The 25,270-nt window shown below is 50.3% G+C and overlaps 1 long non-coding RNA gene across 1 annotated transcript in view; it reads right to left on the reverse strand.

Moving 5' to 3' along the window:
- Window positions 1-25,270, reverse strand: part of LOC117088778 — a 31,293-nt gene that overhangs the window by 226 nt on the left and 5,797 nt on the right. The window contains exon 2 of the long non-coding RNA XR_004439319.1: window positions 8,404-8,508. This is a non-coding gene — a long non-coding RNA (uncharacterized LOC117088778). The remainder of the gene's footprint in view (window positions 1-8,403; window positions 8,509-25,270) is intronic.

Consider the following 25,270-nt stretch of genomic DNA (forward strand, 5'->3'; position numbering starts at 1 on the left):
ACTGTACTCCAGCCTAGGTGATAGAGAAAGATCCTGTCTATGAATAAAAAAGAAAAGAAAAGAAAGCCTCTCTCTTCCGTACCCTGGTACTCTTGAAACAGGGCCGTGGATCACTTAGGAATGCCTGGCCCCATTTTACAAATGAGGCAATAAAGAGCCAGCAGGTTTCAGTAACACAAAGTCACACTGCCCTCTAGATGGAGCTGAGGCTGAAAGTCAGTCGCCAAATCTGTTTTCTTTCCCAATATTCCCCTGTTTCTCAAACGGGCACTCAGTAAATGTTCAATGACTTGAATCAAATTCCTACATCTCCAAACTGAGTGAAAAGCACTTGATGCAGGAGCCATTTCTTGTACTTCTTTCTCCCCCATCGGCCTCCAGCCCCCCCAATGCCATGCCCACAGCATCAAGCGTACAGTTCCCTGCAGATCAGAGTTGTTTAATAAAATGAAGGTGTGGGAAGTGTTAAGAGCAGGATAAAGAAGAAGAAAAAGAGGAGGATGCCACAGAATATAGCCCTCGGCTGCCTTCTCACTGGAGAGACAATGGCCAAGACCTGGGGCAGGGGTCACAGGTGGGCGTGGCAACTCCTCTAGAAGGTTTCCTGGAAACGGTCATTTTAAAGTCAACTGTGGGCCAGGCGCGGTGGCTCACACCTGTAATCCCAGCATTTTGGGAGGCCAAGGCAGGTGGATCATATGGGGTCAGGTGTTTAAGACCAGCCTGGCCAACATGGCGAAACCACGTCTCTACCAAAAATACAAAAACTAGCTGGGTGAGGTGGCGCATGCCTATAATCCCAGTTACTTGGAAGGCTGAGGCACCAGAATGGCTTGAACCCAGGAGGCGGAGATTGCAGTGAGCCAAGGTCGTCCCACTGCACTCCAGACTGGGCAATACAGTGAGACTCTGTCTCAAATTTTAAAAAATAATAATAACACTAAATCGGTTGTGTACCATCTGACTGTGGCCAGGTGCAGTGGTTCGCCCCTGTAATCCCACCACTTTGGGAGGCCGAGGCTGAAGGATTGCTTGAACGTAGGAGTTTGAGACCAGCCTGGGCAACATGGTGAGACCCTCATCTCCACAAAAATATTAAAAAATTATCCGGGCATGGTGGTGTGTGCCTATAGTCCCAGCTACTCAGGAGGCTGAGGCGGGAGTATCGCTTGCGCCCAAGAGTTTAAGGCTGCAACAAGCTATGATTGCACCACTACACTCCAACCAGAGTGACAAAGTGAGATCCCCTTCTCGAAAAAAGAAAAAAAAAATTAACTGTGCTTTAAGAACTAGACGAGGGCTTCTTCAATACTATCCACCTTTACCAGGCCAGTAGTCAGCCACTGGGTTCCCGTTTCAGCACTTCTTTCAGAATCTGGGAGGGAAAAGTCATTGATGCAGAGCAATCCTCTTGGGTTTCACGCTGTGGGAGAGAAGCCCTTTGCCAAGAACCTTGGTTCCCCCTAGTGGCCATCAAGGGCAGTAGCACCGGCCAGGATGGAGAGTCATTTCTCCAAAGCAGGAAGAGAAGCCTCAGGCCAGAGGAGAAAGAAGGTCAAGTCCAACCAGCCAGGACCTCCGGGCACCGCTCCTGGACCAGTCCCCAGCCTGAGACAGCCCCTGGCAGGCAGTGATGGAGGAAGGGTCTGTAAGACACCCATGGAAAATTCATTAACTCAGAATCTGAATGTTTATGAATGACCTTTTCCCCCAAAGAACTTTGATAACCAATGCTTTCAGTATGATCTGGAAGCTGCAAATTAACAACACTACTATTGATACAAGGTGGGCTTTAAAAGTGCTCCTGATAAGTTTTCTCTCCATTTTCCTGTATGCAAACAATTGATAGCTTTTAATAGCCATCTTTGAACCAATAGCAACTGCTTATTAAGGCATTTAACAGCATTTGCCATCTCCTTTTGCCTTGGAGGTAAGAGGGAAGGTTGTCTCGTTTTTAGAAATAGTGTTTTGTGTTTTTTTGTTTTGTTTTGTTTTGTTTTTTTGAGACAGTCTCGCTGTGTCTCCAGGCTGGAGTGCAGTGGCGCAATCTCGGATCACTGCAACCTCTGCCTCCCGGGTTCAAGCCATTCTCCTGCCTCAGCCTCCCTCATAGATGGGATTACAGGCGCACTCAACCACGCCTACATAATTTTTGTATTTGTAGTAGAGATGGGTTTCACTATGTTCACCAGGATGGTCTCAATCTCTTGACCTTGTGGTCCGCCCACCTTGGCCTCCCAAAGTGCTGGGATTACAGGCGTGAGCCACCACGCTCAACCTAGAAACAGTGTTTTTGGAGGCAATTTTGGTACTGCTATTCAAGGACCTGAGTCTCCCTTGAATTTCCCCCAAGTCCCTGCAGGCAGGAAGGGAAATATAGTCAGGACCCTGCCCCATTCTCTCTGCCGGAGCCAGGCCCACTCCTTCCTGGTTGAAGAGCTCCCTGGGCAGCCCAGTGAGCCCTGGGCTCAGTGAATTGTGCAGGACTGGGGCAGGGAACATTTCCATGGCAGTGGTGCAGAGTGAACCACCCACAAAACAGCTCCTTGGGGAGAAATTGCCTTTGGAGTTTCAGCTCCTTAACTGCCTGTGCACAGCCCAGAAAACCTGCCAAAGGGTGATCTTCATTGAACTACAGCAGCAACAGGAAGGCCTTTGCTGAGGAGGCACAAATAACCCTCACCAAGGCCCTTCTCAGGACCCTGCTGCTGCTGCTGCTGCTACTGCAGATTGAGGCAAGAGGCGCCTGGGCACTGGTGATGGGTTTTCCTAGGAAACATCTCCCACATCTGTGCCTTGCACTAACTGGGGGCCCAACAGCTGCGTTGCTTCCAGGGGCAAGGCCAGGCCAGCAGTAGCAATAAGAAGCTTTAGAGGTGATTCGGTAGATGGCCCATAATGCCGAGTTCATGGGGCATGATTGCATGCCAAGCACTTTCTTTACATGCATTGTGGCATTTAAGCCCCCCAAAACTCCAATGACAGAGGCTTTTAGGAACCCTTTGTGAGAGATGAGGAGACTGTGGCATGGAGACATTAAGGAATTTATTCAAAGAGTGAAGTTGCAGAGGCAGAAGCAAACCTACATCTATCTGACCACACACAACTCCCAGGTGCCAAAGAGGCAGTGTCCACTCTTCTACCTCCAATCTCACCAGTGTTGCCCCTGGTTCATCCCAAAGCCACTCACCACAGCCAATGCACAACCACATCTGTTCCCATCAAACATGGGTCCCACTTGTTGCCATCTGAAGGGCACAACGTCTCTTTCCATGAAGCTCACCAGTTTGCCCCGTGCAGATGGTGATCATGATCGTGACTGTAACTGTGTTCTTATTCATGGCTGGTAATCTCTCAGCAGCTGCCCTGGGTGAGGGAGGAGATGCAGACAGCCCCTCTTTGCCACACCCTCTGCCTGCATTGGGTAAGGCCCGGATCAGCTACTACTGGAAGAGCACCCCACAGGCCTCATTCTAAAGAAGCCCACCTTCATCCACCCTCTTAACAACTGCCACAGGTGGGTTCTGAGCACTTAATACCATGCCCTCCCCATCCTCAAGTCCTCCAAAAGTTCCTCTTGCTTTCAGGATAAACCCCAAGTTTCTGACCCAACATACCGGGCGTCTTATGATCTCACCTCAGCCTCTCCAAGCTCACCTCCACCCTGCACCCCTCCACCCACTAGTCATGCTGGCCAATGTGCCCTTCCCTGCAACACTGTCCACTGTTAGCACTCCAGACGTTTACACGCAGGCTTTCCTCTTTTTTCTCTTTACAATGCACTTCCTTTCCATGAAGCTATCTGCTGGGAAAAAGCTATTCAGCTTGCAAACTCTGGCTCAGGGGTTGTTCCCCTGAGAAGGCGGGGTCCCCTCCCCACTAATCTCCAGGCACAGAAGAGGGTTCTCTTCTCCCAGCCACTGTCCTCGACACCTAGTGCATCCATCTCTGTACATTGCTCTCACCTCTGTATTCTCAACATTGGTGTGCATGTGTTTCCCCTGGTCTGTGAGCTCCTGGAAAGCAGGGCAGTGCTTGAGCAAGTGCTATATTCTGGGACCCTAATCTGGCCTGGACAGTAATTGACACTAAAAGAATTGTGTTGATTGAGTGAGCAGAAGGGGGCATTGCAGTGGTCCAAGAAAGGAAGATGTGGGGAGGGTCTGGATAAAGTTAGTGGCACTGGAGGTGGCAACAGAGAGATGCCCATTTGAATTGTTTCCTTGAGTTGGGCATTCTAAGGAGTGTGGTGCCAGAGGCCTGTGTTAAGCTGGATGCTCAAGGATGAGTGACACATGGGTGGGTGGGTGGATGGAGAGGAGAGGACATCCACTCCACTTAGAGACAGTGATCTGGGGAGACCTTGGCAGCAGAGGGAAGGACAAAGAACATGAGTCCTTTCCGAGGTCCAGCTGTATTCTTGGCATCATGCGGGCCAGTTACAGTCTCTCATTTCATACCCCCAGGAATCATTGATAACCAGAACTTAGGGGGCTGCAGTCAACTTCTGCTCAGCACTGACACCGTTAAGAAAAATCCATAAACAATCTGCAGACTAGGGAGAAAATTGTCATATCTAGAATATATAAAGAACCCCTACAAATCAATAATGAAAAGACAACCAACCCAATATTTTAAGTGGGAAAAGATTGGAACAGACACATCACAAAAGCAAATATATGAATGACCTAGAATTATGTGAAAAATAAGCTCAAATCATTTGTCATCACAGAAATGCACAATAAAAGCAAAATGAGATACTACTACTCATACCCCAGAGTGGCTAAAATAAAAAAGACTAACACCAAAGCTTGGCAAGGATGTGGAGCAATTCGAACTCTCCATATTGCTAGTGGGAGTGTAAAATGGTGCACAACTTCAGAAAATGTTTGGCAATTATAAAGTTAAACATACAGCCACCTATAACCCAACAATTCCACCCCAATTATCAACCCAAGAGTAATGAAGACATTTGCCCACACAGAGCGTTTAGAGAAGCTTATTCATTAGAGCGCAACAGTGCAAACAACCAAGAGTCCATCAGTAAGTGAAGGGAAAACAAAGTGTGTGGCCTATCTCCGCAATGGAAGACTACTCAGCAATGGAAGGAATGAAGTATTGATATGTGTGACAATATGGATGAACCTCAAAAACATTGTTCAGAGTGAAAGAAACAGTATGCATTGTTCTATACATAATTCCAATATATAATACTATTTATACAAAAATTGAAGAACAGAGCTTACAGGCTGGGCGCAGTGAGATTTATGTCTGTAATCTCAGCACTTTGGGAGGCTGAGGCGGGAGGATCGCTTGAGCTCAGGAGTTCGAGACCAGCCTGGGCAACATGGTGAGACCCTGTCTCTACAAAAAGTAGTTAGGCATGGTGGCACATGCCTGTGGTCCCAGCTACTCAGGAGGCTGAACATGGGGGATCACTTGAGCCCAGGAGGTTGAGGCTGCAGTGAGCCATGTTCATGCCACTGCACTCCAGCCTGAGCAACAGAGCAAGACCCTGCCTCAAAAAAAAAAAAAAAACAAGTTTACGTATTGGTGATGGAAATCAGAACAACAGGTGCCTCCACTCCACGTGTGCAGTAGGAAGTGACTGAGAAGAGCCATGAGGAATTACAGAGGTACTCTGTATCTTGCTCAGAGGACTGGTTACGTGGGGGGATGCATTTGTCAACAGTCATTGAAATGAACACCTATGTATCTTGCTATATTCTATCCCTCAATAAAAACGTTTCAAAAGATCGTACAGTCAGACCATCTGGGTTCAAATCCTAGCGACCTCTTACCAGTTTTGTGACCCAGATCATCTCTGAGACTCTATTTCCTTGTCTATAAAATGGGAACACTAATAGTTCTTACCTGGCTGTGCCACAGCTGTTAAGTGAGATAGGTAATGTGTGCTAAGAGTGGCTCAGCAGCCTGAGAATTGGCAAAGCATGCAATAAATGTTGATTGAGTAAAATTAGCTTCCCCACGGTCCTGCGGTGGAGCAAGTGGAGTGAGGTATAGGCAAGGATGGCCCCAAGGGCATGGTGCACACAGGAGCAGGCAGGAGGGCAGAGCTGAGCCGGGAAGCTGTGCTGCCAGCCTGCTCACTGCCCTGAGGGTGAAATGAGGCCAGAATCCTTGGGAAAAACTGGTGCTGGGAGCCCTGTGTGCCTCCATGGCTCCAGACATAAACAGGAGTTAACATTGTCATTTATGAACAAGTCATGATTTCTGGGCTGCTGGGGGCTGCAAGAAGGAGATGAATGGGTGCTGCCCAGTGATTTGCTGTGGGAGGGCTTGGCAGGTAGAGCAGGCAGCCCAGCTCCAGCTAAGCCAGGGGACAGACAGACTTGGAAAGTAGATGGAGGGCTGTGTGGGGAAACTGAGGCATGGGCACAGGCCACACATCAGTGTGCAGGTGAGGAAGCTCTCGCTCCACAGCCTCCCTAGAACAAAGCCCAGGGGGTGTGACCAAGCCCCACCCCCCCTGCCATACATGTAGGGGCACCCCTGTGGTTCTGGGTTCCTTACACACCCTAGAGGCACCCACCTCTGCCAATGTTGGCAGGGATTACCCCTCTGCAGAGCCACGAGGACCACAGTCAGACACCCGTGGGCCTGGCTAGTCCCCACCAAGCCTGTTGCAGGACCCCTTCTCCACAAATGACACTAATTAATTTGTGATCTCCGGCAGGGGTTCCACTGCACCCTGCATCTGCCAACCTAATTACAAAATAGCTCTTCCAGTCTGACTCACAGCCTTAGGTGATCCCAGCACAGGCACCAACAGCTGGAGGGAACAACAATGACTACAAAAAAAAAAAAAAAAAAGATAAATCAGGGCTGCTAATGATGATAATGACAATCATACTAGCCATTATTTATCAAGCTCTCAATGAGGTGCCAGGTACTTTACAGATATTATCCCAATATTCCCAAAGACTCTAAAGATACCATTAACATAATTTCCCAAACCAGGAAACTAAGGTTCAGAGAGGTTAAGGAATTTGTCTGAATTCACACAGCCAGTTAATAGCAGACCTAAGCTATGAACCAAGGGATGGCTTGCTACAGTAAAGCCCATGATCTTACAATGCAGTACCCCTCCTAAGGAGTTTCTTGCACTCTTTAGGGTGGGGAATTCTGTCTCCCCACAGCTAAATGATGTATCTAATCCCTCAGCCTCAATTTCCAGGAACACAGCCTGGAAACTTTATTGTCCAGATCAATGCCTAGCTGGGCTCCAGTGATCACCCAGCAAGATCCCACTTCTTAGGGACAGAAACTTGGGATAGGAACCATTTAAAAGGAAGGCCACATTTTTTATTTTACTACCTGAAGCCATGAGGCTGCTGTCCTGCAGGAAGATGCCAGGTTCCCCCTAAGGTCTCAAAAGGGATGTTTGTTCTCCATCACGGCCTTTGCAGCTGAGAGCAGAATGCCTTCTGTGCACAGGTCACCTACAGGGTCCCAGGCACCATGCTAGACACAGGGAGATGAATAGCCAGGAAAAAAACAGATATGGAAATGGGCAAAGGTAAAAGAGAAGGCTGTGAAAGGTGCTCAGGATTCAAGACAAACTGCAGTGGAAGCTCACAAGGAGAGCTTCCAGCTTGGGAGAAGGCTGGGTGCAGGAGGAAGCATTTCAGCTGGGGAAGCAGGTGGACTGTGCACATGAAGGCGGAGGTGCTCGGGGCAGAGGAAACTGCAAGAGCAAAGGGGCCAGGAAAATGGGTCCATCCAAGACACATGGAGGTGATTTATTCACACACTGAACAAATTCTACATCGAGCACCTGGAAAGCGAAGGACTTGTGAAGGGAGAGTGGATGCAGAGTTCCTGAAGGTCAGGCCATATGGCATCTGGTCCCAGGGCAATGGGGAGCTATGGAAGGATGTAGAGCAGGTGATGGTGAAGGTGCAGATGTCACGTACAAGAACAAGACAAGTGATTCAAGAAGCTGATGGTGGAGAGGACTGATTTGGTTAGGATAATGCTAAGCATCAGAAAAAGCCCTGCATCCCACCCACCCTGAGCAGCCACTTCTCCTTCAACCAGACTAGACCAGACTAGAGACAGTGGCCCTACCCTCAAGGGATGGGCTGTGTGAGCACTGCCCCTGAGCCTGCACCAGGTTTGAAATTTTCATTTCTTTCCTTTTTTTTTTTTTTGTCTTTTTTTTTTTTTTTTAAAGAGACAGGGTCTCACTATCTTGTCCAGGCTGGAGTACAGCAGCATGATCATAGTTCACTGAAGCCTCAACCTCCTAGGCTCAAGCAATCCTCCTGCCTCAGCCTCCCAAGTAGCTGGGATTACAGGTGTGAACCACTGTGCCTGACTGAAATCTTCACTTCCTCATTTCTGTAAATTTATCACTTTCTTTCCCCTCTATTCACTTACTTGGTGTTTGCTCTTCATTCTTCATTTCTTCACTTCTGTAAATTTATCACTTTCTTTCTCCTCTATTCATTTGCTTGGTGTTTGCTCATCAGAGAGAAAAATAATCTGCAAACAGAATGGCACAGCAGTGTGTCATATTTGAGCATTAGGAGAATGAAATGGACTCAAAAAGAAAAGCTAATTTCAAGCAAATGTGGCTTCAGCACACACTTATACCCTTTGCAGAGCCTGGTCCTCCCATGGGTAAACTGGCCCGAGCCTGGGAAGGGGACACCCACGGGAGAGCCACAGGAGGCTCAGAGAGCAGGAGGGGTGCTTGCCAAGCACTCCCAGGGGGAGCAAGAACAGCCTTGTGACCCACGGGGCAGGGAATGATGGGGAGAGGGTGGTAGGAATAGAAGGGGAGGCTGGAAGTCTCCACATTTACTCAGGGCAGCCCTGGCTCCTGCCTCTCCCCAACACTCATGATCCCCAAGCCTGGATGAGCATTTTACTCTTCAGGCAGCTTGCTGACAATGCAGATTCCCGGGCCCCAAACCAGTTGTATCCAAATTTAGGTGATGCCTAGGAATCTGTATTTTCAACAAGTCCCCCAGGTCATCCTAAACGCCCATCTCGGTTTGGGAAGTGCACCCCATCCTGCCCTTTCAACATAGGGACTCGCCTTCTCTCTCCCTCTGGGACCACTTCCAGTATCCCTGCAGGGCTTCCTGACTACAGCCCCCTTTCAAAAAGTCCTGCTCTTTCTAAAAGTCCTGCTTTAGGGATGAGACCCTGAGTGCCCTGCCCCCTTCCAGCTCAACTGCCTCCAGACAGGGGCCCCAGGCCACTTTGCTGGGTGCCACTGCGGCTCAATGGCCAGTTTGTGGTTAACTCTATTCTGTTTTGTCTTGTAGGAGTTACGGGTATGAACTTTACGCCATCTCATTGCCGTGCCAGAAATGTCATTTACTTGTTTAATCTCATTTCTAGGTCCTGCATCTCAAAGTGGTGAGAAATTTCATCTCGACTTCTTGGGATGGGGTGGGATGCACCCTATGGTGCGATCTGGGTGGTAACACCTCCGGTTCTCAGGTTGCTCTCTTTACCTTGAGTTCATTGCCTGCTGTTCAAGCCCCTTATTCCCAGTGGGGCTGGGTCAGGGATCCCCTTTGCCCAGGATAATTAGCTTCCTAAGGGGCCCCACAAAGCCAGTACCTCTTAGGTCCTGCTCCGCCTCCCCCAAAACCCAATGAGCAGGGCACCCAAAACCCTATGTCCTTTCCAGTCCTGGGAATTACCTCCCATGGGCTGCGTCCGCCCTCTTGCCTCTACCCTTCTGGAGCATTCTTCCCTCCCTCCCCTCCTCCTCTTTCCTGGACATGGGGAGGGGGAGGAGATGCCAAAGCTGACCTGCTTTTCCTTACTCACATGCCTCTATGCAGGCATATTTATTTATTTAAGGATTTTTCTTTTTTTTTTTTTTTTTTGAGACGGAGTCTCGCTCTATCACCCAGGCTGGTGTGCAATGGTGCAATCTTGGCTAACTGCAACCTCCGCCTCCCAGGTTCAAGCAATTCTCCTGCCTCAGGTTCCCAAGTAGCTGGGACTATAGGCGCCTGCCACCACGCCTGGCTAATTTTTTGTATTTTTGGTAGAGATGGGGTTTTACCATGTTGGCCAGGATGGTCTCAATCTCCTGATCTCATGATCCACCCACCTCGGCCTCCCAGAGTGCTGGGATTACAGGCATGAGCCATGGCACCCAGCAGGATTTTTTTAAATTAATGAAGTTCTTAGTTCACTGGTTTCAAATGAGTGGCTTAAAATCTAATACTTTTACTAATACTAATACTTGTAACACAATAAACAATAAGGAAGCAAGAGCTCTCATTTGTTGAATTCTACCACGAGCCAGACCCTGTCACAGAAGCTTCCACAGAGCAGTTCTCATTCCCAGCTGCATACTGGACTCGCCCGGAGTTTTTTATTTATTTATCTATTTTCTTGAGACAGAGTTTTGCTCTTGCTGCCCAGACTGGAGTGCAATGGCGCACTCTCAGCTCACTGCAACCTCCGCCTCCCGGGTTCAAGTGATTCTCCTGCCTCAGCCTCCCGAGTAGCTGGGATTACAGGCACCCGCCACCATGCCCTGCTTATTTTGTATTTTTAGTAGAGGTGAGGTTTCTTCATGTTGGCCAGGCTGGTCTCGAACTCCCAATCTCAGGTGATCCGCCTGCCTCGGCCTCCCAAAGTGCTGGGGTTACAGGCATGAGCCACCACACCCGGCCGCCTTTTTTTTTTTTCTTTTAAGCGCCGATGTCCAGATCTCTCACCCCGGAAATTCTGATGAAATTGATCCAGGAGGGACTAGGGATAGACCCAAGCTCAGTACCTGCCTTAATCACCCTGGTGATTCTCAATGTGCACCCAAGCTTGAGAACCTCATCAGGGGCCCTTTGAGGTGAGTGTTGTTGGTGTCTCCATTCTGTAAATGGGGAAACTGAGGCTTAGAGGCCTTAGGAATAGGTGGAGGTGGGAGCAGGGGAGGCAGAGCCAGGGGCTGCCCAGACTGGGTAATTCACCTGGCTGCTGGGGGCGGGGAAACTCTGCCTTCACCCTGCTGCTGTCCAAGCAGATCCTGGCTGGGGTTGAGGATGCGGGCTGCAGCCTTGGTCCATTCACAGTGAGTCACCAGTGGGTGGCGATGGTGGAGAAAATAGGCTCCAGCCAGCAGCTACAGCCAGGGAGGAGGGAGCCCAGGCAGGTGGCCCTGCCTGCCTGTGAGTCAACCCCTCCTTGGCACTAGCTGGCAGCCCCCCAGACAAGGATCGTGGTGGGCTCCTATCTTTTTCCCAGGGCCAGGCTGTAGCAGATTTGGCAGCTGGCTGGGTGGGGCTGACCCAGGCTTATGCAGGAAGAACAAATTTCAGATAGGACCAAACTGTGCAATTAAAAAAACAAATAGCAGCCCCCTGAATAAAATAACACATGGGTGGAGGGGGAAAGGGGGTAGTTCTTCTGGTCCCATATCATCTGGCTTCAATTCCCACAACTGGCAGCGGAGTAATAGCAGGATATATAATTAGCAGCTGTTATTACATTAACATGCCTGATACATGCTGATTAGATGCCATTCACATGGAACGAACTTGGGTGACTTACGCCCCACCTTGGCTGTGAGACCAGGAAGGCCAAGGGAAATGGTGGGGGGTCAGAGGGAAGCACCCCTGGCCAAGCCTCTGGATCTCTCAGAGTGGACAAAACACATCCTAGATATGCCACACCCCATGTCCTCATTTACATAATGGAGACACTAACAATGCTCATCTCAAAGGGTCCTGGTGAGGATCGCAGCCCACACTCCCCCTCCCTACCCCATCACCTCCGTGGGACTGATTTTCCTCCCCTGTTGATGAAGCAAGTCTTTTGGCTGGTTGGACCCAGCATCTACTTCCCCCCACAGCACGACTCCAGGGCCAGCAGCGATACTTCACATTCGCCATCAGACTCTCGGAAGACGTTTTGCGTATTAATCAATTCAGGACACTTTGGGATTCTGAGCAGCTGGTTATTTCAAAGCAGCATTTCACATGGTCCAGCAGGCAAGCCCTGCCCAGGACTGAGACCAGACAGGTCCTCGGGGCCAGAGCTGCTTTCCCAGATCTGCTGGGGCTGGGAGAATTGTTCCCCAAGGCTACCACCCCACTAGTTGATTGAGTGAAGTCTTGGGGGGCTAGGAGAGGGATACTGGATCTCTGCAAGGATGTCTAAGCCAGGATCCTCAAACTGTGTTTCATGTGCCACCCATGCCACCCTCGGTGCCTGTGAAAATGCAGATTTCAGGGTCCCGCCTGAGCCCTGTTGAGTCACTGGGAGTGGAGGCAGGCCTGGGAATCTGTATTTTAACAAGGCTCCCAGACAATTTTCATTCGCACAGAAGTTTGGGAAGTCCTGATCTGAGGACAGCAGAGGCCACGTGGTCACCAGTGGGAACATTCAGACTGCAGGAAGGTGGGGATTGTTCAGAGGCTCTGGGGCCCAGCTCCACCGCATGCCAGCTCCTTTGCACACACGGTCTCACATAGGCATTACAACAGGGGGGTCGGGGGGTCCCCATCACCATTTTACAGATTAGGAAACTGAGGGTCACAGAGGCCCAGGTCTCAGCTCAGAAGTGTCCCCTCCTCAGGGAGCACAGGAGTTACTGGAGCCCCCCAGTGCCTCCCTGTCACAGCACCTGAAACTAAAATCATCCTGTTTAGTTCTTCCTGCACATCATGACCTTGACCATTCTGCCTGTCAGCACGGCCCCAGCACCAGCACAAAGCCGGGCAAAGGGTCAATGTGCATTGAAGGGTGGAAAGGATGAGGTTGGGGCTCACACCTGGGTCTGGGGACTCCAGGGCAGGCCATGGGCGGGAAGGGACAGGGTATGCACAGCCAGGCCATGACTGTGAACCAGGCTAGAATGAGCAGACAGACAGAGGAGCCGGATTAGAAGCAGAGTAGGGAGGGTCACAGCTCCTGGTTTGCAGGTGCGGAAGCTGATACCAGAATGAAGTGGTGGATCCAGGGCCTCCCCACACATGAACATCAGGTGTGCGCCACACGCCTCTCCCTCCTCTGCCCAGGAGTGGAGTACTTCCCCACCAGGATCCTGGGGGCCAGATCCCAAGTTGGACCCAGGCTGGCCCACACTCAGCCCTCCAGGGTTCTGGAAGGGTCTGCTGAGCCAGGCGGGCCAGTATGGAATGTGGGCAAACAGCCCGGTCATGTCCATCGGCCAAAGACAATTGCATCGAGCCTCTTTCTGGGAGAGACTAATATTTATGTTGCATACTAAGCAGCTGCTGCAGCTGCTCCCCAACTAGGCCTTCAAACCCACCCTGCCAGCGCCAGCTCAGGCCCAGCAAATGGACTTTTACCAGGCAGCAAATGAACACATCAAGCCCAATCATTCCACAGCCTGTAGGGGGTGGGGGGACAGCGAGGGACGGTGACCTTGTGCACGGCTGTCCCCGATAGCACCGGGCTCCTCCTGTGCATATAATCTGCTCGGCCCAGGGAACTTCACATCCAATCTCCACTCATCTTGGGCCTGGGCAGAGGCCACGCGGAGCTGAGGGGGCAGCTGTCAAGAGAGCAAGGTGGGTGACGCTGATGGGGATGGGGTGGGCTGGCCAGCTCTGTGCCCGCTGGACCACTATGCGGGGAGGGAGAGGAACGGGGCCTGACTGGGAAGCGTCATTAGGCAAGTCTGTAGCCCCAAAGCTGGGGAGGGGCCACCCTTCCCCCCATCTCCGCTCCAGGTAAATAATAGACACCTTTGTTCTCTACTCCGCCCAGAAAAGCTTTGAGGGAAATGTCGCTGCTTCAGAGGAAACCATCAGAGGTTTCAATGCCCCAGCCTGAGGCCCTCCTTAGACGGCACTTTTACAGGCTGAAGAAATTTCAGATAGGACCACCTGAGGTCAGGAGTCACTAGTGGATGTCCAGGACCCAGCCCTGACTCCACCCTCACACCTGCCACCCACCCAGGACCTCTGACATCCCCCAGACCCCCAGGAGTACCTCCTGCTCCAACCCTGACCATACTGGCCTTAGCACCAGGCTGGATTCGTGTTCAGGCCATGAGCTTCCAGAGGACAGGAGGGAGTGTTTCCCTCCTGTGGCCCAGGCCCAGGCCCAGGCCCAGGCCCAGCTGAGTCTCTGCTGAATGAAGGCAGGGAGGGCACCCATTGGGTGGCAGGCATTGGGCTGGGGGCTTTACCTTCACTGAGATCCCTGGAGGCCACAGTGACCCTGAGGGGTGGTTGTCAGCCTCACCACTGTACCGGGAACACTGAGGTCAGTAGGGCTGACACTTGCTTAAGTCACACAGCACTTTTGGGCACCCCCAGGATGAGAAGCCTGAGTCCCTTCTGGTGTCCCAGCCCAGGGCTCTTCCCACCACGCAGCACAGCTGATGTCATCACCAGCACTCATTTAGGCATTTTGCGTTTAAGATTTCAGCAGAGAACGGTTTTCGTCTCATGTGCACACAGACACAGTCCTTTTTTAAACTAACCACCAGAAACTTGCTCCATTTACACTGGCTCAGATTCCACAGCGAGTAACCACTGCCCTCACGCAGACACGCACTGAGCCACCCCTCTTGCTGAGACCTCATCTCTATCCACAGAGCTCACTGGAAGCCGTCCCCCCACCCAAGGCAGCCACCAGCCCGGCGGATGTGGCCCTCATCCAAATCTCCTGCCAGATGGCCACCCACTGGTCATTCCAAGACCTCATCAGGAGCGATGGCCTCTCTGCCTCTGCCTGCCACAGGGCTGTGCCCTGCCCTTCAGCTCTCTTCTGAAGGAAAAAGGAGACCCGTGGCAGGACCAGGGTAGGGGATAAAGCCGGCTCTGGAAACAGAATGGGCCCCTCTGGGGGTGCCTGAAACCTCATAGTCACAGACGGGCAAGGCCTGCAGGCTGTGTCTATTTCTGGTGGAATTGGCTTCACATCAGGGTTTTAAATGGAAGGTCATCTCGCCCTAGAACAAGGCTTTGACAGGTGTCATAGGCAGTCAGGGAGGAGGGGTTGATAAAGACCCCTGGAGTAGGCCAGGCACAGTGGCTCACGCCTGTAATCCCAGCACTTTGGGAGGCTGAGGCAGGCAGATCACCTGAGGTCAGGAGTTCGAGACAAGCCTAGCCAAAATGATGAAACACGTTCTCCACTAAAAAGACAAAAATTAGCTGGGCGTGATGGTACGTGCCTGTAATCCCAGCTACTAGGGAGGCTGAGGCAGGAGAATCGCTTGAACCTGGGAAGCGGAGATGGCAGTGAGCCGAGATCACACCGCTGCACTGCACTCCAGCCTGGGTGACAGAGTGAGACTCTGTCTCAAAAACAAACAAACAAACAAAAAAAAAAAACCCTGGAGTAGATCCAGCTCTCTCCTTTTACAGATAGGGAAACTGAGGGATGGAGGAAAAGGAGCTTGCCTGAAGCCACATGGGAAGTTAGTAGCCCTGCCAGAGCTCCAAGCACCGCCCCAGAACCACCAGCACCCAGATGCAGTCCCATTAAACTGCTCACAAACAGGGAGGCCAAAGAAGTTCTCCAACCTTCCCCAGCCACATAGGCCAAGCTGCAACCCGACCTCGCCTTCCCAGGCCACTGAGCTGAGAAGAGGTTATAAGGTCAATTCTTCCGTTTTTAATAAAGAAATTGGGATGGTGTGGGGGTGCTACAAAACTGAGCAGGAGGTCCTCAAAAACTATTCTGCCTCACCTCCAGACCACAGCCGTGCCCAGGAGCTTGGGAATGCTCACAGCAGTGCGAGGGGGAAGCCAGTTAGCACATCTTTGACAACCTCACAAAGGAGCAAACCCAGCTGACCTGCCTCAGAAGGGCTGCCAGAACCCACAAATACAAACATAGGACATCCGAACCAAGGTGTCCACAGAACCATGCTCTCCTCTGGAGCTCCAGGGAAGAACCTGCCCCACGGTGCACTCTTAGATCCTGCCATTGCAGTCATCCTGGGCATTGCATTACTCCATTCTCTGCCTCCACTGAACCACATGTGTTACCTGCCTATCTCTTCCTTTGGGTCCCACTGGGGAGGGGGACTAGTGGCGTTCTCCCTGCACATCTGTGTGTTGTCACATGTCCCTGGGTCTGCTGTCTTCCCTCTCTGTCTCTTTGCCTCTTCTTTTTTTTTTTTTTTTGCTTGAGACAGAGTCTCACTCTATCACCCAGGCTGGAGTGCAGTGGCGTGATCTTGGCTCACTGCAACCTCCGCCTCCTGGATTCAAGCAATTCTGCTGCCTTAGCCTCCCCAGTAGCTGGGATTACAGGCATTCGCCACCACACCCAGCTAATTTTTGTTTTCTTTAGTAGAGATGAGGTTTCACCCATGTTGGCCAGGCTGGTCTCAAACTCCTGACCTCAAGTGATCTGCCCACCTCAGTCTCCCAAAGTGCTGGGATTACAGGCATGAGACACCGTGCCCAGCCTTCCTCTTCTTTTAAGGACACCAGTCGCATTGGATTTAGTGTCCACCCTAGTCTGGTATAACCTCATCCTAACTTGATTAAATCTGCAAAGATCCCATTTTCAAACAAAGTCATATTCAGAGGTTCAAGCGTCGGTGGGGCGCGGTGGCTCACGCCTATAATCCCAACACTTTGCAAGGCCAAGGTGGGTGGATCACTCAAGGTCAGGAGTTTGAGACCAGGTTGGCCAACATGACGAAACCCCATCTCTACTAAAAATACAAAAATTAGCCAGGTGTGGTGGCATGTGCCTGTAATCCCAGCTACTCAGGAGGCTGAGGCAGGAGAACTGCCTGAACCCGGGAGGCAGAGGTTGCAGTGAGTCGAAATCACACCAGTTGACTCCAGGCTGGGCAACAGAGTGAGACTCTCTCAAAACAAAAAAGCCGTTCAAGGGTTAGGGCTTGAACATGTCTTCTGGGGAAGACACAATTCAGCCCACAAAAATATGTCCCAAATATTACATGGCACATACTTGTAACTTAAAAAGTATCTGTTATTTATTTGAAATTCAGAGGCAATTGGGGTGTCCTGTATTTAATCTGGCAATCCTATGCACAACTCACATGGAATTCCCCAAGGTTCCACAACCTGGCCCCTGGGTTTGCCCTCTAGAAAGTAAACTATTTTAAAAGAGGGAGAAATAATGGGGAAGGGGGAATCAGCTATTTATGAACAAGGGTTAGTGTCCCAAGGGCACTTGAAAATGACAAAAGATGAGGGCAGGATGGAAGCAGGGGGAGGACAGACATTCAGTCCCCACTTATGCCCAGATGTGGGCTGGGCACTGCAGGAAAGACAAAGATGAAAAGGTCCGATGACAGGGGCAGGTGGCTGCCAGCTCTCGAAGGTCAGGAGGATATGTGGAATAAGAAGGGTAGTCTGGATGCTGCACCTGCCCAGGGCCAAGCAGTCACAGGTCCGGAGAACCTGAGCACATAATTGGGAAAGCACTTCTGTGGGGTCACTAACACCCCAGGCCCCTCAGTTCTGCCCTTAATGGAGCATCCCTGAGCCCTGCTCCTTGGTCTCATGCCTTTCTCACTCCACTCTATCTCCTGGAAAATGCACCCAAACCCCTCAGTCCCACTTGGTCCTTGAATCTACTGAGCAGAGTCACTGAGCCACCCCCCTAGGTTGTCATCTGTCTAGGTCTCCCCTTTGGTCCCTTTCAGGAAAGGGACTGGCAGGAAGCAAGGGAGACAGTCTGACTCCCTAGCCTGGAGGGCCAATGCTTCTAAGTGAGGCAAGACTCAGCACACAATGCAATTTACCAAAGTCTGTCTAGGCCTCCCTGCCACAGACTGTGATGTGGTTTTGCTGTGTCCCCACCCAAATCTTATCTTGAACTGTAAGCTCCCATAATCCCCACGTGTCATGGAGGAACCTGGTGGGAGTGATTAAACCATGGGGGCGGGTTTTTCCCATGCTGTTCTCATGATAGTGAGTAAGTCTCAAAAGATCTCATGGTTTTGTAAAGGACAGTTCCCCTGTACACACACTCTTGCCTACTGCCATGTAAGACGTGCTTTTGCTCCTCCTTTGCCTTCTGCCATGATTGTGAGGCCTCCCCAGCCATGTGGAACCGTGAGTCCATTAAACCTCTTTTCCTTTATAAATTACCCAGTCTCAGGTATGTCTTTATTAGCAAGGTGAGAATGGACTAATACAGACTGAATGTTTGCATCCCCCCAAATTCATAAGTTGAATCCTAACCCCCAGTGTGATGGTATTTGGAGTTGGGAACTGTGGGAGTTGATCAGGTCATGAAAGGGGAGCCTGAATGAATGGGATGATTGCCCTTATAAAAGAGACCTCAGAGAGCTGCCTCACCTCTTCCGCCATGTGAGAACACAGAGCGAAGACAGCTGTCTACGAACCAGGAAGCAGACCCTCACCCGATGCTGAATCTGCCTGCACTTTGATCTTGAGCTTCCAGCCTCCCAAACTGTGAGAAACAAGTTTCTGTTGTGTCTGAGCCTCCACTCTATGGTATTCTGTTATAACAGCCTGAATGGACTAAGACACGTCACCTCCTGGGTGGCAGTAGAGACTGACTTAGCTGGTGGGTTGCTGCAGGGTTGGGGGTTGGAGTCTCTCATCTGGCAAGAGAGTAACACCGAAGCCAGGGAGACAGCAGAGCCAGGAGCCCAAAATGAAGATCTGAAAGCCAGAGAGGAAAGCAGGGTCCCCTCACCCATCCGCATTACCCCATCGGCAGCACCGGCAACCTTTAATGAGCACTTACTACAAGCAAAGCAGCAGGGCAAGGTTATCACATGCCTTCCCTCTCTAAACCAAAGGGCCAGAGAGAGAGGGGACCCGAGAGGGGTGCCCATTATATTGCTTTGCTAAATTAAACTTACAGCCAATTATCAGAGTGACCCAGTGGTGATAGAGCTAAGGGCCATTCTTGGGCCATGTCCAGAACAGACTCAGGTGCCAGGTAGGTGTGGTCTGGGCCTCTAGCAGGAGCTGGCTGGTGGGCCTGGGCTGAGTGCCCTTGACCTCTTAGAATGGAGCATGCCAAGTGGACGGGGCCTTTGCAGCCAGGCTGCTGGCAGAGGGACACCATTTGTGCTGCTAAGCTCTCAGCGGAGACAGCATGCCTGAGCCCAGGCCAGCAGGACAGACGCTCACCAAGGGAACTGGGGATGTGAGTACATCTGCCCTAAACACAGACCTGGCATCCAACTGACTTGGGCAGCGTTTGATGGAAGAAGCTGGATGTTCGTCCCTCAGGCTGCCTCCTCCAGGGTCTTGCATCCAAATTAGTCTCTCTCTGGCTCCTTCTCTTGCATGCTGCAAACCCAGCACCCTCACACACATGCGCACACTCACAAACACTCATGCACACTCATGTACAATTCATACCTACCCTATATGCACAGCATGCACAGCCTCACACACACAAATCCACACCTGGGCACACACACACACCTTTCCATAGATAGATCGATACCGGCACATACACGCACCAATCCATAATAATGCGATGAAAGCTATGGACTGGAATTTATTTACAGGGTTCCACACATGCATAGAGCACTCCCTCACAATGCCCAACTTTGCAATTGCACCCATGGCTTGTATTTAAAGCATTTCCCTGGCTCACCAGTGGAAAATAAATTTCTTTTCTCACTTTCCAGATTTGCTATCATCAACCTGGTGCCAATTTCCACTTAAAAAATGATACCCAGGAAAGACCAAGAACCTAGAAAGGAAAATGAATCTCAGCTCCAACAGATAGATGGGAGCCGGAGCTTCCCTACAGTGTGGCTGACGCTGTAACCGCCTGTCCTTGTGGCAGGGATGCAAGGTGATGGGAAATATTTGGATAGGCGTATGGGGCTGGTGCTGAGGCCAATGGTCAGTGGAAGTGAAAGGGATAAGGGGTGAGGAGTTTGCAGCCTACAACAGACAGACACTGGGACCGGCAAGCAGGCAGATACGGGAGCAGAAGTGAGCGACAAGAGAGTGGCGACAGCTCAAGCACAAACATGAACAGGCGCAGGGCACTGACTTTGATCAGCCTAGGGCTGGTACCACCTCTGAACTACAACTGTGAGACAGCACGGTGGGGAGGGAGAGTTTGATGGTTTTCCAGAAAGTTCCTGTGGCAGCTTCGACCCTCATCAGGAAGCTGCTTCTGCCCTTTTGTGACAGGGAGAAGAAAGAGGTAACCCGCCAAACCCAGAACATTAAAATTAAGGCATCAGGGCCAGGCACGGTGGCTCATGCCTGTAATCCCAGCACTTTGGGAGGCTGAGGCAGGCGGATCACTTGAGGTCAGGAGTTTGAAACCAGCCTGGCCAACATGGTGAAATGCCATCTCCATTTAAAATACAAAAATTGGCCGGGCGCGGTGGCTCAAGCCTGTAATCCCAGCACTTGGGAGGCCGAGACGGGCGGATCACGAGGTCAGGAGATCGAGACCATCCTGGCTAACATGGTGAAACCCGTCTCTACTAAAAATACAAAAAACTAGCCGGGCGACATGGCGGGCGCCTGTAGTCCCAGCTGCTTGGAGGCTGAGGCAGGAGAATGCGTAAACCCAGGAGGCGGAGCTTGCAGTGAGCTGAGACCCGGCCACTGCACTCCAGCCTGGGCGGCAGAGCGAGACTCCGTCTCAAAAAAAAATAAATAAATAAATAAATAAATAAAATACAAAAATTAGCCAGGTGTGGTGGCAGGCACCTGTAGTCCCAGCTACTCTGGAGGCTGAAGCCGGAGAATCACTTGAACCCGGGAGGCGGAGGTTGCAGTGAGCAGAGATCGCACCATGAGGGAATCAGGAAAGCTTCCTATATTTGCCAGGGCTGTCATACCAAAGTACCACACACTGGGCAGCTTGATCAACAGGCATTTATAATTTCCCAATTCTGGAGGCTGACAGTCTGCAACCAAGGTGTTGGCAAGGTTGGTTCCTTCTCAGGGCTGGGAGGGGAGGAACTGTTCTGGGCCTCTCTCCTTGGATCATAGATAGACCTCTTCTCCCTGTGTCTCCTCACAGCATCTCCCACTACACCTGCCTGTTTCTGTGTCCAAATTGCCCCTTTTTATAAGGACACCAGCAGTTAGATTGGATTAGGGCCCACCCTAATGACCTCATTTGAAATTGATTACCTCTGCAAAAACTCAATCTCCACATAAAATCATATTCTGGGGTGCTGTGGGTTAGGACTCCAACCTATCTTTTTTGGGGTGGTGGGTATTGCCACATAATTCGGTGCAAAACACCCTCCAGACCAGATCACCTTAATAACAGAACTGACAAAGCCCCTAGGGTTGAGCTTAGCACTTGTGCTTCACGACCCAGCAGGAGTCACAAAGACAGACCCTGGCCAAGCTCAGTGGCTCATACCTGTGATCCCAGCACTTTGGGAGGCCAAGGCAGGTGGATCACCTGAGATCAGGAGTTCAAGACCAGCCTGGCCAACATGGTGAAACCCCATCTCTACTAAAAATACAAAAATTAGCTGGGCATGGTGGCAGGCACCTGTAATCCCAGCTTCTCGGGAGGCCAAGGCAGGAGAGTCGCTTGAACCCGGGAGGCAGAGGTTGTAGTGAGCCAAGATCGTGCCATTGCACTCCAGCCTGGACAGCAAGAGTGAAACTCCATCTCAAAAAAAAAAAAGAAAAGAAAGAAAGAAAGACAGACCCCAATTACAGAGGGTCGACATAGCACCACCCTGACCACCTCTAACAGGTTTTCCAAAAAACTCAAGGCTCTGTATACTGTTTTGAGGTTTTTTGTTTGAGTCACTTATTAATTTTTCTTGCAAAATAATCATTCTACAGGGATAAATGCCTTTATTTGTATTTCTGAGAATGAGCACAGTCTTTTGTGTTGGCTGGGCTCATTGGAAACGAGTCCCTGAGGTCTACAATGGGATCATTTTCACAGTTACTAAGTAAAGTCAACCCCTTATGAAAATTGTAGTTTACAACTTTAAGTAAATAAACACCGTTTTCTACAAACATTCTAACAAATTTAGTTTCCTATAACAAATATTCACAGTCTCAAATGTAAAAGTCTACCATCCTTGGAACTATTAAAAATAAACCTTTCAGTATTTCAGGAAAGCTCCCTGTCCCCTTAGGAAATATGCTGGGACAGAAAATCAACTTTATGATGACAAGACACAGCATAAATACAGATTTAACTTGAATGTCATGGTAACGGGTATGTAAATATTTGCTGCACTTCTCCCATCTATCTAAATAAAAGCTAATGGCTAATCCAGGGTTTTGCATTCTCAAAAGTGCTTGTGCCCTCTCAAGGCACCTGCTACCGAAGCTGAAAGCCTCTGGTCTCCACTTAATTTTAATCAAGCCTGATTTAAAAGTGTTTAGGGTTTATAATTTTTAATTCTACATAGCTACTAGAAAACACTCCCAGGGCTCCTTTTCTGGAAGTCATGACCTTGTTTGTGGGAGAGGGGGGATTCTTAGGGCAACTCAAGTAAGATAAAGGTGGTTTGGGGGCAAAAACTTTGAGGCCAGCATGCCCGGGTTGGAATTCTAGCTCTGCCATGCACTGGCAGCAAGAACTTGAGCAAAGTATGTTAACTTCTCTGAGCCTCAGTTTCCTCATTTGTAAAATAGGGATGATAAGAAGAAGAATTTTATTAGATCGTTCTGAGAATTGAATGAGATCATAGGCGGGTGGTGGATGCTGTGATGTGACTCCCACTTCAGAAACAAAGCCTTCTTCTCCCAGCTGCTGGGCGCGCTGCCAAAGACAGCCTTCAGCTGTTCGCTCTCTTTGGGGGCTGACTCAGCTGCAGACTGCCCTGCCCAAGGTTACACCTCCTGCTAGGGCAGCTTGCACCAATGACTGATCAACGTAGGGATGTAAAGGCCTTGCCCCCTTGTCCCAACTCAGGACATCCCAGCTCCAGAGCTTCCCATGGAGCTGGCCAAGCTCTTCACTGGGACTACATCACAGCTCAACTTCTCCCTCTGCCCCGTCCTGCTTCCTACTCCATCTCCAAGTGTTGATCCACAGACACCTCCCCTCCTTCATAAACATCCTCTAATCTTTGACTCAGAGTCAGCTTCCCCAGCAAGAACAGTAATTGACAATATACAAAGTATTCAGAAAAGCATTATTTAAGCGCCTGTTAAATCAAAAGTTAGCAGGTAAAATTGAAGTTAGAAACCACAGGATATCCTCTATGCCTTGGAAGCAATGATGTCTGGGTCCAAATTTGTCTCAGAGGTAGAAACTTTGGGAAGCTTCTAGAATGGGATGGAGGGAACATCACAGGACTGCATGCCTCCAAGTCCCTGGAAAGTAGAGAAGCAAGGAAAGATTTTGAGGCTTCTCTGTACTGGTGAAAAAGTAGGAAATGTGGAACTTTCTTCCAGAATTTTTCAATTTTTTAAAAATATGGGATCTCAGGATGATCTCTACTGTTAAGAGCTCGACACTGTTTCAGAGCAAGAACACCTGGGACAAACAGAAGAGTAGAAATTAGACCAGAGTGGAACAGACACTGGGGACAGCTCTTAGCCTGGGACAGAGTGTAAGTTTCTCATTTAAAACTTCAAATGCCAACCTTTTAAAGGAAGTGTCTCTCTCCGTTGTGATACAGGCCCCCTCCCAGTCAAGGAGTAAAGGACTGACCATGCACCCCTGACTCTTACCACTGGTCAGCTTGGACATATGCCCCTCATCCTCCATCAGAAAGCAGACATCAAAGGCATGAGACTAGTGTCATGCTAAGAAGGGGCTTTGGATGCAGTGGAAGCCCAGAGTGGGTAGAGATTGAGTCTGTCTGGAGCAATGAGGACAGGCTTCCCAGAGGAGGTGATGTTCAAAGAGGGCCTTGACAGATGGGTAGAAGTTCTCCAGTCACACAAAGAGCAGAGGTACGTCTAGGCAGAGGAAACAGCACATATATTGACACCTAGACACAAACAAGCAGAGGATGTTCAAGAAAAATGTAGGGGGTTTGGTGTGGCTGGAGCTTGGAGGGCTTGAGAAGAACTGGCTTGAGTGGAAGCTGGAGAATCACAAAGAGACCATGGCCAGCCCCAGATCCCAGACCAAAGGACTTGAATTTGATTCAGAACATGGAGCACCCATAGGAGCCCTCAAGCAGAGGACTGACCGAGCCAGTCAGTGTTGTGGTAACATTATTCGGGTGATGGGTATGGAGGAAAAAGTAAAGGGCTCACCTGGCCATAAAGCAGGACTTCCTGGTGTGGGCTGGTCAAATAGGAGAAAGCAACCTGAGTTTTGCACTTCCAGATGAAAGCTGGAAGACAAACACCCATTTGGAAAAGACAGAAGGCCCCCAGTTGGAGGAGACCAGGGAGCTGGAGCAGTTTCCTCTGAAGCAGCTGTGGTGTACACGCGTTTGGATTTGGTTTGATTATTTAAACGGAATGTACTTCTCACTGCCTCTCCTTGTTTTATATCAACATCTGAGGTGGCCGCAACAGTATCCAAATTATCCAGAGACTTCTCAGCAAACAGCAGACGCTCAGCCACAAATCACAGCTGGAGAACCCATTTTTCTATGGAATTTTCAGCCATAAAAGGGCCCAGATGTTCTAAGATAATTTTCCTGGTGCTGAAAAGATGCCAGATCTTAGCGAAGAACTGCAAGATGGTTAACTTTGAGTGGGCTCCTTGGAAAGTGGCCCTGGGAGGGATAATTGCATGCAGGTTTATCAGGGAGTGTTCCTGGGAGACACACCTGTGAGGAAGTGAGGGCGGCAGAGCTGGGTGGAGGGAGGAGCTGACCCACAGTGCAGCAGCAGCTGAGGTCTCAGCCATTCCTACAGGAGCTAGGAAGCCTCCAAATGGAAGCAAGGAGGCTGGCCTTGATATCACCTGTGTCTGCCATTCCTTAGCCACAGGCTGTCATCTGGGAGGAGCAAGGAAGTTCGCACAGCTGAGTGCAATGTCCAGTAAGCAATGCCATTGTGAACTGATATCCTTAGCAGCTGAGGGATGGGTGCATGAGCCCTAAAGAGGAGAACTGGGCAGAGCTCCCCAGTATCCACCACAGCTGGTATGTTAGGCTGTCCTTGCACTGCTATAAAGAAACACCTGAGACTGGGTAATTTCCAAAGAGAAGAGGTTTAAGTGGCTCATGATTCTACAGACTGTACAGGAGGCATGGTGCTGGCATCTGCTCAGCGTCTGAGGAGGCCTCAGAAAGTTTTACTCATGGCAGAAGGCAAAGTGGGAGCAGGCACATCCCATGGCCAGAGCAGGAGCAAGAGGGAGAGTGGGGGAGGTGCCACAGACTTTAAATGACCAGATCTCATAAGAACTTACCCACTACCGTGAGGACAGTGCCAAGCCATGAGGCATCTAC

This window comes from Trachypithecus francoisi, unplaced genomic scaffold (genome assembly GCF_009764315.1).
Source record: "Trachypithecus francoisi isolate TF-2019V2 unplaced genomic scaffold, Tfra_2.0 Lachesis_group10, whole genome shotgun sequence".
Lineage (NCBI taxonomy): Eukaryota > Metazoa > Chordata > Mammalia > Primates > Cercopithecidae > Trachypithecus > Trachypithecus francoisi.